The sequence below is a fragment of the Vombatus ursinus genome, unplaced genomic scaffold (assembly GCF_900497805.2).
Source record: "Vombatus ursinus unplaced genomic scaffold, bare-nosed wombat genome assembly UNPS02014781.1, whole genome shotgun sequence".
Classification (NCBI taxonomy): Eukaryota; Metazoa; Chordata; class Mammalia; order Diprotodontia; family Vombatidae; genus Vombatus; species Vombatus ursinus.
Genome location: NW_020954559.1, coordinates 36,972,903 through 36,987,699, shown reverse-complemented (window position 1 = coordinate 36,987,699; position 14,797 = coordinate 36,972,903).

Here is a 14,797-nt window from a genome sequence, read left to right as displayed (position 1 = left end):
ATAGTAAGCACTATAAAACTGTTGTTGTTGCCATCATCATCTAATCATAGGACAGCACAACGTAAGTATCGCTCATCCCCCATCTAGAATTAATGCCTTCTCCAATTGTGGTTTAAGACCACGTTAGGGTTTTGGAGGGGCCACCCTACTGTAAATTTCAGCTTACTAGAATGAAAATTTTCTGAATAATTAGAACTAACTGAAAGTTCAGTCCCTTCTGATGCCTCTTCCCACTCTGAGATGCTAGCTTGGTGTTTCTATTTGTTTGCTGGATGTTGCTGTTATTGTTGTTCATCTTTTGTTCTCAGAGAGGACTAATGACATCGCAAAGGTGATGTCTTGACTTACTCATGAATTGGATATGACTGAGGCAGAGCTGAGTGAAGTCATCTTGCCTCACTCTCCTCCAGAGTCATCAAAGTCCAGGTCATCAAAGCTAGAGCTCAAGGCAGAAATAAGGGCTGGGCCTATAAATTTGGGGATCATCTACTTAGGAGTACGTTAAGAGAAAAGAATAGAAGACCCAAGACAGAATATTATGAGATGGCCTCATTTAGTGGGCCCAAAGAGGGAGAGAATCTAGAAAAGGAGATGGAAGAGTGAGAATAGAAGTAGGAGAGCCAAGAGAGTGTAGTTAACAGTGTCAAATGTTTCAGTGAAGTAAAAAAAAATGGAGGAGTGACAAAAAGTCATTACATTTGGTGACAAGGAGGTCTTGGAAACTTGATCATAGGGAATTGAGGAAGACATGGGAAACAGGGAGTAGTCTGTCTCTTTTCCTTTCACCTCTCCATATTATTTTTTATTCATTCTCTCTCTCTCTCTTCTCTTTCCTCTTTCTCTTTTATCTCTTCTCTCTCTCTCTCCCCCCTTTCTTTTCTCTTTCTGTCTTTCTCCTCTCTTTCTCTCCGTCTCCCTCTCCCTCTCTCTCCATTGAGCTTCCTTGTCTCCTTAAATTAGTTGAGCTACAAATATTTGAATACCTATAGATATTTATTGAATACTGAGTAAAAGGCAGCAAAAGACTCTTCCCCCCCCTCCACCATCCCTACAGGCACACACAATTTTCAGTTATCTTCTCACGAAAACTACTGTTTGTTTCCCAAATGTCCAATTTCTAGGGAGTCTTTCAAGTAATATTGCAAGTAGTTTTAACTGTCAATTTACTTAGTCCTTATTGTACGGTGGGATGCAGTGGGAAAAGAATTATAGCTTTAGAACTAGAAAGGATCCTAGAGGCTATTGAGTCAAATATTTTCATTTTACAGAAGAGGAAATGGATATTCATATCAGTTAAGTGACTTGCTCATGATCACACAGCTAGTATGCCTGAGTTGAGATTTGAACCTGTCTTTCTGACATCAAGTCCAGCATTCTATTGTTGTTCAGTTGTTTCAGTCGTATCCAACTTTTTGTGGCTCCCTTTGGGGTTTTCTTGGCAAAGATTCTAGAGTGGTTTGCCATTTCCTTCTCCAACTCATTTTACAGATGAGGAAACTGAGGCAAACAGGATTAAGTGAGTTGCCCAGGGTCACCCAGCTAGTAAGTGTCTGAGGCCAGATTTGAACTCAGGAAGATAAGTCTTCCTGACTTCAGGTCCAGCACCTAGCCACACTAGAATGCCCAGCATTCTATCCACTACACCAAAAGCTTTTAACCTGGGTTTCATGGACCAAAGAGTCCATAAACTTAGAGGGGAAAAATTACATCTCAATTTTCACCATCATCTAACTGCAATTTAGCATTTGCTTCAATTATTTAAGAACATTATTCTGAGAAGGGATCTGCTGCTTTCCCCAAACTATCAAAGGAATCCATGATGCAAAAAAGTTAAGATTTGCAGTGTAGAGATCTGTCTTAGAAGTCAGGCCTGGCCTGACTCTGTCACTTGTTAGCAAATGACCCTGAGCATGTTACTGAAACTCTCTGAGCTCTAGTTCCTGACTTAATAGATAACATGACTTGTTCCACCTACCTCACAATAAGATGGTGAGGAATGGGCTTTGCCAACCTCAAAGCAGTATATAAATATGACTATTTCTTCTCATCTAGAAAATATCTCTAAAATGGCTGCAAGGCAATGTTTTCTAATCTGCTAGACAGTATTTTGAGATATTTGAAATAAATATAGAGTTCAAATTATTGCTTGCCTATGAAAAAGTAGGCAACATGATTACAAGGTAGGGCAAATATGTCTAGCATGTTGAAACATACTTTCAGCCTCGGTGACTTCCAATGGCTTCCCAAAAACCCCAACAAATAAATAGAAAAATGGCAGTATTTATTTAAAATTATTCATTGTGATAAAACTCAAGGCATGCCATTTCCAATCACATCTTCATTTTCTTCATAAGGACAGAAATATTTTTCATATCTTGACACATTCATCATCTTGAGACTGCCCCAGTTATCTATCAGGCTCATTCTATGGCTCCAAGAGTGGGAGTCTTTTGTAGATCATGCATGGTTTGTGCCCACTTCTGTACATCAGAAGTGAAACAAATCCCCACTCTGACTCGTCTGAGATGATCATCTGTGAGTTGATGTGTTAAATGAGCCTGTGGCTTAAAAGGTTTTAAATGACAAGATTTTTACTCTTAAAAGTAATTTATGACTGTTGCATGTTTGACTTGTCAGATCCCCTTGGAGGAGTCCAAATTTGTCTGCTTGACGTACATTTATCTTAATACATTTTCTCCTTCCCCTCTGCAAGTTCCAAAATGTATTGACTACTGTTTTTCTAGACGTCAATTTGTACCTGTAGGGCCTACCTCCTGAGCCTTCACCAGGGTCTGCCTTTCTCTTCCAGATAGCAGCCTGAATCTCAATAGTCTTGTGGGCAACTACTAGCTTATTTTCTGTAATTTTCAAGAATCACAGGAAATGACTTTTTTTTTAGTCACAAGCTCCACCAATTGCAATATATGTGATGCATGCAAATCAATTTCCAAAAAATTTGCTTGCCTGAAAGTGGAATTTTTATTCCATTTCTACTGATTTTAAAGAAGGCACCAGAGGTCACATTAGGTTAGAATGGGACAGAGGAAGATGGTTGGGAAGCAGGTGGGAGAGGATAGACCATTAGATCTATATGTCTATGAGGCACATGACTAGCTTTCAGGAATTTCCATGAATTCAGATAGGAAGTAAAAGTATGTCTTTATTTTCAATAACCTCTAAATGAAATTTAGCATTTACTTCAATCAAGATCTTAAAAAAATATTCTGAAAAGAGGTCTGTAGACTTTACCAGTCTAACCAAGGGGTCCAAAACACAAAAAAATGTTAACAAACTCTGGGCTAGAGCTTACAATGAACAGGAGCACAAAGGAAGTCATAATTGGTAGCTTATTGTGGAGACTATGCTGATTTTCATAGCAGGTGGGAAGAAAGGTCAGGGAAACTTTCTCTAGGAGTAAGAAGAAAATACACCAACCCCCTGCCCCCCCCCACACACACAAACAAAAAATGGGGCAGCTAGATGGCACAGTGGATAGAGCCCCAGACCTGGAGTCAGAAGGTCCTGAGTTAAAATCTGGCCTCAGACATTTACTAGCTGTGTGATCCTGGGCAAGTCACTTAATCCCAGTTGCCTCAAAAAAAAAAAATACAGAAATGCACCTTATGCAGAGTTTTCCAACCTACAAGGCATGCACCTAGGGGTTATAGAACTGTGAGAGAAGGAGAAGACCTCACAAAGCAATGACCCAAACTATTAGATATTTTAATACAACTTCCAAATAAATAACCCACATTTTTCAATGATAATGAAGTCAACGAAACTGATGATAACATAGCAAATTCACTCTAGGTCAAGGGGTGGGGGACTGGTAGTTGATCAGCCTCGGCACAGGCTTTGGGGGATGGGTCTTCAACCCCTTATCATATCCTTCCCACCCCAATCCCATTGCCTCTTCAAGCTTTCCCAGGCAGCCATTTTCTCTTTATACTCACAGTCTCTGGATACTCAGCCAGAAGGAGAGGAAGATCTGGGTTCAAACAAAACCAATGCCTCTCCTTATGGACCCTAGGAGCCCTCAGACACTCCTAGTTAGTCAGCCATCTGGGTGCTGCTGCTCAAATGTCCTATCTAGTGTTTTCTGTGTCCTAGTCCTGAGCTTTCCATTCTTCCACCAATGAAATTCCTGGAGTTAGGTTGAGGGTCTTTCCAGGCAGGGGTACCAGTTGGCTATGGGTATCCCTTCAGCCTACTGCTCAGAAGTAGGGCAATTTAAATATTTAGGGAGCCATTAACCATAACTGTATTTTTTACCTTTGTCTTTGGGAGACAAAATGGAGCAATGTTGCATTCAGAGTCAAAGAACCTGGGTTCAAATACTGGCTCTGGCAATTTGGGTGAGTTGCTTAACTATTCTGGGCTCCAATATGAAGTGAGGGAGTTGGACTAGGTAACTTTAAGGGTCCTGTCCATCTTTAAATCTATGATCCTGTGACAGTGAATACAATACAATGATTATGTTATTTTATATATCAGCTTAATATTTGTGTTGTTATTTGTAATAAATTATTAATTTGTTTGAATAAAATAATTAGAAAATTAATTGTATAATTATTTATGAAATGTGGGTTAATAAAAACAATTTTTGCTTTAAAAAGCCGGGGAGGGGTGTTATTACACAACATTTGGAAACCATTGAGCCATGACCCAGGGCCAGACTATAGGTAGATATAGTTACAGGATGATTTACAAAATGGAATTGAGAAGCACAAGCCCTGCATGCTGACACACATCCACTTCACTGATTTTTCAGAATGCTCTTCTCTTCCCCTTTCCAAGCTTGGACTTCCAATATTGCTCCTTTCAGTTAAGCAACAAAAACTAGAACATTGTTTCCATAAAGAGCCACTATTTAAATGTACATTCATTACCTGAAAAGGAAGAGATGAAAACTGGTGATCGTTTTTAACCTTCTCCTGTGATCACAGTATTGTGGTTTAGTTGAACAGATTTGTCAGGTGTCTGCTTGGAAGGCACAGACAGCTTATGCCTGGAGACACATACCAAAAAAAGTTCATTTGGTGAGGGGTAAGAGAAAGACATAGAGATCATAAGCCCTTGGGGATTGAAGTACCTAAGAGGAAAGGCCTAGGTAGAATCACCCTGAAAAAGGCATTGACCAACTGAATATAAATCGTATGTTGTGTGTATATTGTGTGTATTGGATGTGTGTTGGGCAGGGAGGAACACCAGATCACTGGGTTGGAGGGATAAGTTAGTGATTAAATTTAGCAGGAATATACTGTGTATCTACTCTTCTTCTGAAAGTAGGGGATACAAAATAATTCTATCAGGCTTTTTGCCTTTAGAGAGGGGAGATTTATGGAGAAGACTTATACACATTAAACAATTAAAGTCCAAGAGAGACTAAGTTACAATATATTGTCCATATACATGATCCAAATAAATAAGTGATCTGGGAAGTCATGTAAGGAGTAAGAGAAAAGTCACTGGGCTTCAGTGAAGAGATGGAACTAGATATGGGCTTTGTAAGACAACTAAATCTTTGTGGATGAATGACCAGGATATGGATAGCAGTCATTTGTTGATACTCTATTGTTTCAGTTGTGTCTGACTCTTTGTGACCCCATTTGGGGTTTTCTTGGCAAAGATGCTGGAGTGGTTTGCCATTTTCTTCTCCAGCTCATTTTACAGATCAGGAAACTGAGGCAAACAGGGTTAAATGATTTGCCCAGGGTCACACAGCTAGTAAGTGCCTGAGGTTGGATTTGAACTCAGGAAGATGAGTCTTCCTGGACTTCAGGTCTACTATTACACTTCACCATTTCAATGCCTTGATAGCCATAATAGGGTCCTTGGAGTGGAAGGCTTGGGGAAGAGGGGAAGTACTATGAAGAGAGGGAGAGCCAAAGATCAGTTTCACCTACCCCACAATTCACTTTTATGTAACTCACATTTGGCCATGTTTCAACAGGCCAAAGCCCAATGTGAGCATTAGATTTTTCCTTACTCATTCTAAAAGTGACTTGCCCAGGATCACACAGCTAGTAAGTGTTATGTGTCTGAGGTCAGATTTGAACTCAGGTCCTCCTGAATCCAGGGCTGCTGCTCTATCCACTGCACTACCTAGCTGCCCCGGCCATGTACTTCTTTATCTTTTGTGAGCTTTATTCTGATGATATTCTACTTTTTCTAACATGATGAGGAGCTGAATATTTTACAGGTCCTGAAGTCTGGGCCCTGGTTGGCCTTTTCTCTCTGAATTATTCAGTTTTCTGGTATGAATAGGGTCCACAAATTGCTTAATAATTTTTGTGAAATAATATTTCCATGGCAACATCTAACTAGCCTCTAGAAAAATTCCATGGTTGTGAAATGAATGAAATAATTCACCCAAATTTGTGTTACATAACAAAGTTCAAATTATTCTCTTCTCCCAGCCATGAATTATCTTTCTCTGGGACACATTAAATCCTTGTTTACTCCAGTTGTCACCAAATGACTGCTGTTGAGGCTTTTGCTTGTTTGTTTTTATTTTTTAAGGATACCACATTTTCAGCAAAACAATTCAATTTTACCAGCTTCTAAAGAACTCTTCATTGTTCCATAGAGTTTGGAGTTGGAAGGAAGTTTAGAAGTTATCTAGCCCAACTCACTCATTTTAGACAGATAGATAGATGGATTTAGATAGATCAATATCTATATCTACAGATGGGGAAACCAAGGCCCAGTGAAGTTAGGTGACTTGCTGAAGATTAGACAGATTGTAAGTACAGTTGTCCCTTGACATTCCCTGGGGCTAGGGGTACAGGACCGCTGTGAATGTGAAAAACCTCAAATAACTCTAGATCCCACCTCAAAACTTTATTTTTAATAATTCTGATAATTATTTAACAAATAAACAAATAAAGCAACACACTGCACCCATGAAAAAGTTTCAGTTTCCACGTGAAATGCACACTATGCAGAATCATTGCAGACACAGGTACAACTGCAGCAACTGCTTTATGGATTTCCTTCTCTTATGGAAAGTGCAAGACATAACAATTACTGAGGGAGAAAATCACATGATTGAGTCTGGATGATAGAGAGACAAAGAGGAGGTGCTCCCAAAGAAAGTACACAGCCCATGTTTAACACTGAAACTTTTAACAAAATATAAGTGTTTATAACAAATTTATGAGTGTATACTTATGGTAGCAAATGATAGAGATAGATTAATAATGTACAGTATTTATGCATTTTTGACATTTTTTGTTTTCTTTACATATGCACAATTGTCTACATTTTTCCACAGTGTGACGCAATTCTCCAAAAATTCCCATTTAATTATCAATAGCCAACCCTAAAATCACAAATGTGAAATCTGCAAACATTGAGGGATGACTGTAGAAGATCCAGAATTCACATCTAAATCCTTAGATACCAAATACAGTGTATTTTCCACTACACCAATAGCAGTAGCTGGGTACTAATTTCATGGGGCAAGGTGGTGCAGGAAGGGAAAGCTTTTCCTGAAGGACATTTTTGGCTTGATTTTGGTTCCTTCTCCTAGGATCTGATACAGTTCTTCAGACTACGCCTGTGAAAGTTACATTCTCTCAAATGACGCAGGATCCCTTCTTCCTCTTAGGAGCTGAACTTAATTCCTAGAGCTCTGAAGCTTCTATTTGCCCTTTGTATTTCATCTACACTTTTTTCACTTATCTGAGATACCCTTCCCTTCCTCTTTACCCTGAGTATCTCTCCTTAGAAAATCAAAGAATCTTAGGAATGACCTCTGAGGTTATCTAGCACAACCCTGGTCCTTCCTCCCCTACCTAAAGTATGACTTCTTAATTTAATATTCCCAAAAAGGAAGTCTCCAGCTCCTCATCTCTACTTCTTAATTTCCCTGACTTTTTTCAAGACCCTGATCAAGCACTGCTTCCTTCAGAAAGCCTTTCTGGGTTCCCCTGGCTTAGTGCCTTTCTTTCGAAGGCTACCTTCTATTTCTGTATCTTGTAAGAAAAAAAAAAACAGAATGTGATTCCTCCTCAATTTAGCTAATGCATGATGAAGTTTTAAAAGAATAAACAAGATATTTTACATGCCTATTTTCTTTATAAAATATGTGTCTTTGTGAGAAAGGAGTAGCTGGTTGATTAACCATATAAACTCATGTTCTTTATTTTCTTCTTCTCTGGGCTTCCACTATTGATTCTCCAGACTTCTTTCTCCACCATGACTCAGCAGCTTTCCACCTTGGAACATCTTTCTCACTCAGTGGCTTTTTCAGCCTACTAACACCTTCCCAGTGGTCCCTCCTCTGCCCAGCCAATTCCTCCAAGAATGTCCATTTTTAGGAAAATGACCAGGCCAGACATATTCACTCCATTTCTCTCTGGGCTCCATTTATGACTGGACTATCTTTTCCACTATTCTCTCATGGAAGTACCTTCTAACCCTCTCCTCTTCCCTTCAGCTTTTCAGCTTCCTATGTATTGTCTTATTCTATTAGAACGTAAGCTCTTTGAGCACAGGGACTATCTTTATTTCTGCTTGCATTTATATTCTCAGTGCTTAGTACAATGCCTAGCATTTGTTAAGGCATGCAATAAATGCTTGTCCTCCCCCCACCCCACCCTCACACACACCTTATTCTCCTTAATAAATGCTTCTTGACTTGACTTGATAAACTCACCACATCTCTGGGGATTGTAAATAGCTAGAGGACCAGCCATTCAATCAGTGGGCCAGTCTATTGGGGAGGAGGAATGGGTGAATTAAGGATTTATTAAGCACTTACTATATGCAAAGCATTGTGCTAACCGCTGGAGACATACATAGAAAAACAAGACAAACCTTGCTCTAAAGAAGCTTACATTCTAATGGTGAGAGACAACACATTTGGAAATTTTCAGTTACAAATGGGATGGAAAGGTTCCATGGTCCTCAGGGTGCATCAGTAAAGCCAACATAAATATCTTTTCTTTAGTGTTCTTTACAATGATGAAATGACATCAGGTTCTGATGTTGAACCATTTGACAGTGCCAAGCTCATTAATGTAAAGAACTTTCTCGTCTGGGTCTTCTGTAGTTGTGACTGTATCATCTATATGAGCAGTTGCCAGGTTGTATCTCCACAAGGATTACTTTGTAGGATGGTAACCGAGGGTATTAGGCTAGAAGCGTTGCTATTCCCAAGGTTCTCAGGTCCTTGGCTATCTCCATTAAGATCTGAGGAGAGATTGTAGCAAAGATGGTGTTGGTGGTGGTCTGATTTGCCTGGTCCATGTTGATCTCATCTTGTTTTCAGCTAGGCTGGCTTACCTGCCCAGTATGTGGCAGCCGGTTGTCAGCGTGATGAAAGCTGGCCCTTTATTAGATCATGAGCTCCTCACAGACAAGGACTGCCTTGCCTTTCTTTGGATCCCTGGTGCTTAGCGCAATGTCTAGCACATAGTGAGAACTTAATAAATGGAATTGATAGATAGGAGTTGTTTCCTTGGATAATGGCTGTAAAAACTGGACTGAAGACAGTGCCAGTGGTCCTGGGCAATCCCAGGGCTCCTATGCCCATCTAGTTGTCCAGTTGTTGCCAGTGATGATGAGAAAGGTGGACTCCCTTTTCACAATGATTTCTCCCATCAATTATGGCTGCAGGGGCTGGACAGGAAACAGATATGGTGGTTTAGGGGGCATATAACTCCCAAGGATCTTGGGCTCCAGGTCTCCATCAGGGTCTGAAGGAAGACAGCAGTCAAAGTGATGGTAATGGTTTGACTTTCCTGGCATATGCTGCCCCTTCCTCCTCCTCAGGGAGATAAGAATTCCAGTTTCAGACCCGTAGTCAAAATGATGAGAATGAATCACTCTTGGGCAAGGAGAGACTTTTTTCTGTTCTCTCCCGTTACTGCTGACCCTCTCATGTGAGAAACCAGGTCAATGACAGATTATTCATCCAGCTGGAATCAGACAGATTGGAATAGAGACAAAACATCCATCTGGGGTTAAAATGCCCAAGAATCAAGGATAAATGGAAGCAAATAATAATTGCTTTCTAGAGGGAGGCAGCTTTAAGGAGCATGAACTCATGAAAGAACTTCTAGTCAGAAGGGTTATCCTTAGAAGTCCATGAGAGGCTAGTATAGGTTGCCTTCTGGGGATCCTAACCTAAGAATGCAAGGCATGAGAAGTTTTGTATATTACCTCTTGTGGACTATAAACCTGCCCCCCAACTCACAGTCACAGTTTGGGTCCCCTGGGGAATAACCACCCCAGTTTCAGGGTACTCTGTGGTTCTCTTAAAATCCTTCATGACCCTTCACCAATATGTTTATCTTCAACCATCAGCTTGAGGACACATTTGGACAGCTTTTTTTTTCTGAAATGGCATAGTAAGAACAGTAGCTACAAAACATCTCTACCATAATCCTAACTCTTCATATCATATACTAACTTCATATCGAAATATTAACTCTTCCACAAAGACACAGAGAAGGAGAAAAAATAGGCACATACATATATAAGTAGAGATCACTTCACATCTCTAGGACAACAGGGTCTAGATATCTTATATTTTATTTTCACAAGTATCTTTCTGCTTCTCCACTGTTGTAACACATCATCTAGGCTCCCTGGGCTTGATCCTTTTCATAGTTCCAACTGACTTTGCAGGTCTATGCTCTGCTAGACTGAGCATCTCTTGGGCTGGTTACTCCATTGCAAAGCATCATTGTTATTGGTGGGAGTAGGGGAAAGAGGAAAGAAGGAGAAAGAGAGAGAGAGAGAGAGAGATCACACATAACACACACATTTTCATTCTTATATTCTGGAAAAGGTTCAAGGGAAAAAAGCAAAGAACAACTTTTAATTCCCTCTCAAGAAATGGGTTCTACTTCCTTGGCTAGCTCTCTTTTTGATGGTTAGAGACAATAAGATGCCAGAACTCCACCAACTCCAGAGATGGCAAGCTTGCTTTTTAAAGACCATCAGGACGTGGTTAATCTGTCAGTCAGCCAGTGACTAGCCTCCCTAAAATTCAGGTTGTTTGAAGAATTTCACTCATCCACAAGAAGCAAAAAGTGTAAACATCTTTTCAGCTCCTTTATTTATACTCAATTGTAATTTCTCTATACTTGCTAGAGGAGAAAAGAGGTATAAACACTTCTTTTAACTTCTTCTATACTTCCTTTGCATGCAGGACACATGGCTATATGTCTAAGGCATGAGAAGACTGAGCAGTATAAAATCTTAAAGCTAATATCATATTACTAAAGGTAAAACAACAACAAGCAAAGCTATGTAACATCTAGAGAATGGGACATCTCTACAAAGTGGAGCTGTGATTAACAAAAATGAATGCTCCTAGAGGGTCACACTGGTAACAAGCATAGACTGAGCAGAGCACATACATTTATTTGATAGGTGCTTGTTAAGTAGAGATAAACTAAATGAAATGGAATTGAAAAAAAATGGGCTAATCTCCATTCTTTTGGCAAACTATCCCTGTGTAGCAAGTGCCGGTGGTTATGAGTAAAATTTACCTGACTTTGTTAGTGTAGCAAAAAAAGAGAGAACCAAGAGAATCTTAGAAATAACCAATTCCAAAGAACTCATGATGAAATATGCTATCCAGTGGCGGGGGGTATGATGGCCTCTGAGAACAGATTGAGTCATGGTCAACATGGGAACTTGTTTTGCTTGACTATGCATATTTGCAATGAATTTTGTTTTTCTTGCTTTTTCAATGGGTGGGAGAGGAAGAGAATTTGGAACTGAAAAAGAAAAAGAAAAAAATAAGCCAGCAATTTCTCCCCAAATTTCACATGGTTTTTCAAAAATCAAGTGATGTGGCACCTTGAGTAGAGCCCTGGATTATTTTTCAGAATATCAGGATTTCTTCTTCAAGCTAAACCACTGAGGCACCATGGCATTTCAGGTGATTTTAAATTGTAGCAAGTAGCCCTCCTATTAGGGATTGGAGTTGAAGGTTTTAATAGGAATCAAAAAGGAAAGATGTGAAGGAATGGCAGCAGAGAAAATTATGTTGGATTCAAGTAGAAAAAAAATCAAGGAAATGGCCATGTAGGTGGGATATTGATTCCACTAATCTGTTCTGTGGTGGGTTGGCTACAGCCCAGCCCAGTGAGATATCCTTACAGCGCAGAGATGAAAGGATAAACCTTTCTGAGTAACAGTTCACACTAGTAACCCATGCCATGGGAGACCCAAGACCCTGATTCAGAGACCCTACTTCTGCAACTGATGACCAGATCTACAAAGACTATGAGTCAAACCTCTATGGAAAATGTATAGTTAAACATCTTGATCTATTTGGAAGAGGAATAGGCATACAAACTGTTTTATGGATGAACCCAATGGATCCAGATGGACCCTATATCTATGGGTTTCCAGGGACTAGGAATGTTTCATGATGTAGTAGCTCAGTAGATGTTCATTGTTTCTTATTTTCCACCATATTCTCCTATTATCAACTGTGGCTAATTCACGTATTTATTCTATTCTAAGAGTGAAAACACTATATTCATCATTCTAGCATGTTTGTTTCTTTACTTCTGAGGCAAACCAACATCATTTTGCCAAGGTCACTTGAACAGGATTCTCTGATATATTGCATACTCAAAAGAAGTTGGGATTAGCCAGTGGGTGGCGGCTCAGAGAACAAAATTCTAATTGGTAGATTTTCAAAAATTCACATGCCCTAGAAAAAGATTGATACTGTCTTGCCGAGAAGTAGACCTGAGGAATAGGACTGAAACTATCTTGCAACCATAGGGAGCAGAGCATTAGTACCTCTGGCCCACTGCGGCCAAAGCAAAGTTGAATTCTGCTGTGAATAGCTATCAGCACCACCTGGTGGTTACATATATATGTCTCTGTGCTTCTAGTTGGGTCTATATTATTATACAATGATGATAATGACACCCAAGTCATTGGACATGGAGATATCCAAGTTAGAAGGAGGTATAATTTGAAGAGATTAGGTCTTCCTGAGCTCAGGTACTCTAGGATATGTGCTGATTCTTGGTAAATTCAAGATAAAAATGATTGACTGATTAAAATGGCTCTATCTACACAACCAGGCTTTCAGGCATATTGCTGATGGAACCTATGAATGCTCCATCATTGATTAATCTACACATTCCTTGAGTTGAAGCTGAGCCAGAGGCTGAGCAGCATGTATTATAAAAGAGTCTGGCAGCTGTGGAAAAGTTTTGATTAGTCAGCATCCACTGAAGTAGTTGTGTCATTGACATAACTAAATAAATCCTGTTAGAGGCTACTGGCTCCTGTCCATTGGTAGGCTTAAAAAAAAGCCTCCTTCTTTAAAATAATCACCTGCTAAGCATGAGGTAAAAGTAAAAGTTGTTTCCTCTAGGTTGCCTAGTGGCTAGAACATTGGACTTGGAGTTAGGAAGACTTGAGATCAAATCCTGCCTCAGACACTTTATAATTAGGTGACCTGGGTAAATTACTTAACCTCTCTTAGCATCAGTTTTCTTATCTGTAAAATGGGGATAATAATAGCACTTAACCTTACAGGGTTTTTGAAAGTTTCAAACTAGATAATATAGGTAAAGAACTTTGTAGTTATTCTTAAAGTACTATAGAAATATTAGCTATTATTATAAAAACTAAGCAAATAATAAACTTTTGTCTATACTTTGAAACATTTTTCTTGCATTATGTTAATTCATCTGTAAGTTCTTCAATAATATAGGAATTAGTTAAACTCAAAAGGACATTAGAATTCATCTAGTTTAATTCTTTCATTTTACAGATGAACAGAGGTAGTAAATGTATCTTTGACATTAACCAAAGAGTGGAAAGCTTTGTGCAAGGTCATGCAGCCCACGAGGAACAGCTGACACTAGAACATAGGTCTCGCACCTTCTCTTCCAAGTTCTCTTCCTGCTATACCCGGTTCTCTTCCTCAAAGGTCAATCAAAGGCAAGAGTCATTTCTAAATACAAGCTCTGCCACTTACAATGTGGGACCAGCGGCAGCTCATGTAACTTCTCTTACCCTCAGTCTTTTCATCTGTAAAATGGGGATAATAATACTTTCCCAGCCATACTCAATCAGTTAATGAACAAATAGTTATTAAGCTCTTACTGCCCGTCATTGTGCTGATGCTGGGGAAACAAATATAACAGTGATGTTTACATTTTGCTAGGGCAATACAACATGTTCCTGAAGAAGTATGTACAGGAGATAGAGAGATTTGCATATATCTATATGTACACACATACATACTCAATATGTGTATGTGTACTTGGTATGTGCATATATGTGTGCACATACACACATATGCACATACACACATATAAATACTATTAATATAGTACTTTATCTATTCCTATACATAAGAATATATGTATGTATATGTACCTATGCATATAAATTTATATATAAATGTGTATATATACAATTTTTTATGTATGAACATATATACATACATACTTCTCCATGAATATGAAATATACATTCATCCACACATATGCATGTAATATGATAGCTAACATAGCACTTACTATGTGCCAGTAACTGTGCTAAGTGCTTTACATTTATTATCTTATTTAATCCTAACAACCCTGGGAGGTAGGTGCTATTATTATCCTCATTTTACAAATGAAGAAACTGAGGCAAACAGAGGTTAAGTGACTTGCCCAGGGTCACATAGCTAGTCAGTGAGGCTGGATTTGAATTCAGGTCTTCTTGACTCCAGGCCTATTGCTCTATACACTGAATCACCTAGCTACCCCCTACACACACACACACACACACACACACACACACACACACACACACA